Genomic DNA, 6,150 nt, shown 5'->3' with positions numbered 1-6,150 from the left:
TTATTGGTGGGTTGGTGGTAGGGAATTAATGCAATATGCACGCACACGCCCACATCCACACCCACAAACACACACATACACTGGCTAACAGCCGGGAGCTGTTGTGCAAGGTCCCATGCTAAGAACACAAACACATAAAACAGCACCACTCCTGTCATGCAGGCCCCATTATATCAATTTGCTCAGAAAGAGAAAACTTCCCAGTGAAATAAACAGGAGAAACAATGTACTCCCGCAGGAGGTCAATAGGCTTTAACTTCTTTCTCCTTCCTGCACTATTTTAATCCCCATGTGTCCTTAATTCTTGAATGTTCATAAACCCGACACACACACACACACACACACACACACTTTTTTTAAAAGGGAAATGAGTAGAGGGGTTTAACTTGCTGTAGCATCTTTTGCCAAATAAAAAAAAGTTAAAATGGAAGGCAATAAATGGAACTTAATTGCAAACATATTTGCACATAATGGAATGGCCCCAGGTGAAAGGACAGATACGATTCGTATAGATGATATCAGATAAGACCACTGGCTGTAAGAATGCATGCATGTCTTTGTCCTATCTCCAGGCATCTGTAAATGTTCATGTATGTGTATAAGAAAAGGAAAGGGAGGCCAGAGGGAGTGTGTGCCTGCGTGTGTGTGTGTGTGCGTCTGCTCCTTTCCTTCCATAAAACAGTCTCTCTTTTCTTCCCCTGTCGTTAAGAGAGACCTGGTCCCTGGATTTGAGCCAACTTTAACACTCACACTTAGCCTGCCCTGCTCAATGGCCCCTATTGTTGTTTCAAGGGACCTTTTTCACAGTTATCAACCCAAAAAAAAAACCCACACGGATTATTACTAAAATTTACTTCTGAGCAAATATTTCTCTTTCACTTTTTTCACTCCTTTCCTTCTCCCCTATCTTATGTTTTCTCCCTCACTCTGTATTTTTTGTTTCGAAAATGTTTCCAAAGCCGGGGCTGCGAGAAGGCAGCCAAGGACAATGTGTTGATGTGTCTCCTCTGCACCTCTCAATCTTTTATTCAGATCACTCTTTCTGTCTCTTTTCTCTCTTCCGTCTTTCTGTTTTCCATCCTCCAAATAGCCCTCCTGCCCACACAGCACAGCTGACCTCGCAGTAACCTCAAACCAGCTCTCCAACCTCAGCCAAGAGTATTTACAGTCAGCAGTTGAGGGCATGAAATTAACTCCCAAAAAAATCATAAGATGACGTATTCAAGTCATAATAAACCTAAAACAAATATGGCATGCATATAACTGAGTGATGTCCTCTATGGTCAAAGGTTTTAGAGCACTAATTTGAGTAGATTTTATTGAAACTTAAGGAGTTCAAGTCTTGTGAATGACCTTATATGAATAATAATAAGAAGAATATAAGAATGGTGAGAACAAGATAATGGTGGTGATTTTTTTTTTTTCCATTGTAGAACCAGAGGTGCACTCGGATAGCTCATATCTCCGCCAAGGCTGACGCTCTAGCTTGCCATGAAAGTTGTCAAGAAAGTTGAAAAAACCCTCTACAACCGCACATTTATCAGATCTGCTCCACAGTTTAATGGGTCACACCCCACCCCAAACAATCAACCAAACACTGATCAAAACATAAGAAAAATGGGGTGTTCTAAAACGTCTCCCATCAGTGATCATCATATTATTCTTGAGCATTCTCAAAAACCACTTGGGATTTAAAATAAGAAAGAATTGTAGCAACAGAGAGTAAAAGAGCAGAAAGGGCTGAGTAGAAAGAAAACACGCCACTTTGATTTTGGAACCTGGTTTTCTGGCTCTGCTTATTGGCCTCTGCTCACTCCTCTACAGCGCTCACCCCAATACGCCTGCCCCGCATCCCACTTTCCCTCCCTCTACATCTGTCTGAAGTCCTCAAAGCAGATGGGGGGGTGGTATGCCACCAGTTCCTCTCATGCCACACAGCTGACAGCCAGTGCCAGCAGATAGCCCAGATGCTGCTCTGACAAAAAGCAATGACGGGGGAGAGATGAGAAGTGAGAGAGAAAGAAAAACAGGAAACGAGAGCACGAGGAAGATTTTGATTTTGGTTAGTTCTTGGCATCACACATTAGCAGACACATGCAAGTAATTTCATGTACTATTCGGTACATTAAAAATACAAATGGCAGTGTGTGTTCCCTGAAGCAGGTATTGAGATCTATCCGATCGATGTTTGTGTCAGTGAGACCGACACTGGAGATGACAATGCAAGCTATGGTAAGTAATTAGTTTGAGTTAATCTGAGTAATGAATTTGTATTAATACGAGTCAATGCATGGCTGGCCTAAACAGGCCTTAAGGCCTTTATACTGTATGTGTATTTGGTTGTTTTTCTGGGGCTTGACTGAGGGCCGGTAAAGGTAGTGTTTCTAACTGTCCGAGTCCACATACTGATATAAAGATATGAAAACCATATCAAATAGGTTGCTGCTTTCTTTAAGTCTCATTTTATCCATGTTCCAGTTGTGCCAGTAACTACAAAAACATTTCTTCAAAGGGTTATGACATTAACTAATCATTTTAAATGTATCACAGTTGCATTAATATGATGATAAATGATTGATTATAAAAATTAAATGTTGAAATAACTACCCACCACGACATTTCAGTTCTCAAGGTGACGTCTTCAAATGTCAGTTTTGCATATTTTATGGCATTTTTGCCAGTAAATGACTCAGAATTATTAAAAAGCTGCAAATGGCTGACAAATAATTTCTGCTCTAATAATTGCCATTATTTAATAATGGTTGAGAGTGCAATTTTCAAAAAACCTTGTGAGTAGATAAGGTAGTGTAGTATATGGAAAATTTGGTCATTGCAAACTTCATTTAAAGACAAAAACAGATGCCAGGTCGTAACCACACACTTTTTCCATTGTGATGATTTAAAATTACACGGCATACGGTTTGTTGATGGACTTGACTTAGATCCAAGTCTTTGGGAAACAAGTCACTTGGGTCACACATCAAATTTAGTTATAGTGCACGTTACATGCTGTTCAGAGTTTTCCATTTTCGTTTTTTTCGTGTCATGGCTTTTTTATTCACGTAAGTGTTGGTACAAAGGTCAAAGTCTGTAAAGGGAATCCTCCTATTCCACAGATAACAATGCTCAGACACAGACTAACTTTCCATAAACATTCTACGCAAAAGTAACATGTAACATGTCCTCCTACTGGCTCAAAATGGTATGGCAGAACTGACACTACTGTTACCGTGGTTACAGAATTGTCTGATACCTGATATTTCCAACACATGCTTTGGCCAAGAGCAAAAAACATAGTGGTTCAGGCAGATGATGAAAAGATGAAATGTAAACCTATCCTAGCAGAAATGCATGTTAACTTATGCATCTACAAAAGGCTGAGAGACCGGCCCTTGTTTAAAAGCAGGAAAGCGCAAGGTGTTAAGCTTCAAAGCTAAAATATAAACGTAAATGATAAAACCCCAAAATGGATTGAGATGATCCAACCAGTGCTGTAATATAAGACGGAAAGGATGGAAAGAATTAAACGGAATTAAGAGGTGGAGCAATGATGAAATGTGAGGGGAGGTGGAGGAGAGGAGGTGCTGTAACTGGCTCCTAGCACGGCCACATGCACCGAAAAGCTTATCCGTCTTTGGAAATGTACTAACGAGAGGTACAGAGGGGGGCAGCTGGGGAGGTGTTAAGAGAGTGTGTGCGTGTGCGTGTGTGTGCGCACGTCCAAAAGACAGCAGTGGAATTAAAGAGCACCTAAACAGAACCGCCTGTCACCCCTGGAAAGCAACCCAAGAGTGCTTCTCATTTGAAAGGAATGGAGGGACAGTGGGTGGAGGGAGTTTTATTTATTCAGAAAAACATAAGCAAATGAGTAATGTGGTATTAATGAAGAGGAGAGAAGGCTGCAGTGGACAGAGTGGAGGTTGCTGTGGGTTGAATGGGTGCAGGTGGGGCTAAACTACTTGCAGATTTTGGTAAAAACTTCCATAACCAAGCGTGCAGTCTGTCAAATCCAAATAAGCTCCATAGGACAGGCAGAAGAAGCTATTAGCTCAAGCGTATCTAGCTGTCATTTAAACTAATCACATCCAGTTATTGCAGAATAAGCACGTGTAAGAATAGTTTATAGCTCTCACAAATGTTTACTGGCAGGAAGACGCAATTTCTTGGCCCGTTCTTTTTCTGAATAAAAATAGCTGTAACCATTTGGATGCAAAGTTACTTCTCATTGATGAGAACAATTAAAACTTCACATGTTATTTCCCTCAGGGGAGCAGTTATTTCAAAGCAAAATGTAGAGATGTACTGTGGTGGTGAAGAAACTTTTAAAAGTCCTCATGTCTGGTTTTCAGCCCTGAGAAAGGTTCTTCCCTCACACGACCTTTGCAAGAAAACAGCTGTGATGAGAAGTGATGAAGGTCTGAGCAGCTGTTCATGGAGCAAGTAGTTACAAACGCCAGAGGCAAGTGCACACTTCAATTAAAAAGCTCTTCAGTGAACTTTAGTGAATGTCACCAACTGCTGAAGTTGCCACACTTGGGTCTAGTAAGCTTCAGGCCTTATGCAATCCTTTCTTTTTTTGTCAGGCTTCCAAAACCTCTACGTTTCCATTGTCTACAGGCAAAGGAAATGAGAAAACAAGACAAGTGGCAGTAAATGTGAGCGGACATCTTTAAAATCATCCTCTGGTTACAGCCCTGTTTGTTATATGATAGCTGTTTTTAAATCAAAACTGCTGCATTGAATGCAACTTTTACAGACTGGTGAAGAAGTGAAAAAACATCCATGTTTATGACCCTTAACTCTCAGCCTGAGGCCACAAAGAGACAACGGAGCGGAACTAAAACACAAACTGCAGTGTTTACACTACATATTTACTGCAGGTAAACACATAGGGGAGCTCTGTGTCAAATTCTCATTAGGCACCAATGAAAATCAAGCCAAAGTTTAAGAGAAAGTCTAAATTACAAGGATTTTTTGAGTGATTGCACCATAGACTATATCTAAAGATGAACAACATGACAGCTCCCCAAAAGAAAAGCCAAAGCATATTGATCGCCACCTGGTGGCTGGCTGCAGTATAGGACAAACACCTTTGTTTCTTCCATGTTAGTGCATGGGACATTGAACAAAATAAACAGTAAGAGAACAGGACAAATTAATTTCCCCAAAGATGGTTTCTGTCAATTCTTATCACACTGATGCATTTAACTGTTAATTTTTCCTTTAAGTTTGATTTTAATAAGTTATTTGATGCTATAAAACCGGGGTGACATGTGATCAATAGCTGATAATGACTCGCACACAGACTCTGGATTCAATATATTTTGGCGTCATTTCTGCGTAGGAGATGGATACTCGCCATGCATCTACAGTCTTTGAAAGAGAATAGAAACAAAGGATGAACCATCCTTAACCTCCCACAACTTGACACAGCAACATATTAAAATGATCATGATGAAGTCATGGTTTTGGCTCCTTTGTCACTGCAAGGGGCCTCACATGTACCAGATGAAGGCGAGGGGGGGCAGCAGCAGGGGAGGATGATCTGGAGTCTGATCAGGCACAGATTAAAACAGCATCACTCATTGCATTATTTCCTCTGACCACATCAGCAAGGACACATTCTGTAGACACATACAAACACTGGCACTTTAAATTAGGTTAAAATAAGGGATATATGGTTGTGTGTGACAGGCTATAAAAAGTAATGTAGTATTGAGTTCAGCAGCTGCTCAGTCTGGGCATGCTGTTAAGCATTATTAAGCATTATTTCCTGTATATGAATTTAACTGCAGCAGCTCCCTGCTGTTGTAAAATTGCAGCCAAAGCTAAATCTTAAAAACAAATAAATGGCCAAAACACCATAAAAGCCATAGTGGAAAATACAGCTTTTGGATCATGATCTGCACATATTTAACTAAGAGACACACAAGGCATCTGCACCACATATTGGAATTAATTTAGCATGAACAGAACCAAAAATGCTTTAATTTCATTCTTCCATTTCTCATATTTCTTCGACATCCGGCATCACTTAAAAAACACAACAGCAGAAACATGTTCAACTAACTTTATAACATAACTTCAAGGTAGCACACAGACAAGGAGCAAGCCAGCCAAAGCATCAGGGTCAGGCCCCTGATACATCCC

General features: G+C 40.5%; 1 protein-coding gene across 1 annotated transcript in view; it reads right to left on the bottom strand.

Annotated features, from left to right (window-relative positions):
* The window catches only part of coro7 (coronin 7), a 96,498-nt gene that overhangs the window by 48,402 nt on the left and 41,946 nt on the right, over positions 1-6,150 (bottom strand). The window lies entirely within an intron of this gene.

The sequence above is a fragment of the Paralichthys olivaceus genome, chromosome 5 (assembly GCF_024713975.1).
Source record: "Paralichthys olivaceus isolate ysfri-2021 chromosome 5, ASM2471397v2, whole genome shotgun sequence".
In the NCBI taxonomy this organism is placed as follows: Eukaryota; Metazoa; Chordata; class Actinopteri; order Pleuronectiformes; family Paralichthyidae; genus Paralichthys; species Paralichthys olivaceus.
This window is presented reverse-complemented; position numbering and strand designations above follow the sequence as displayed.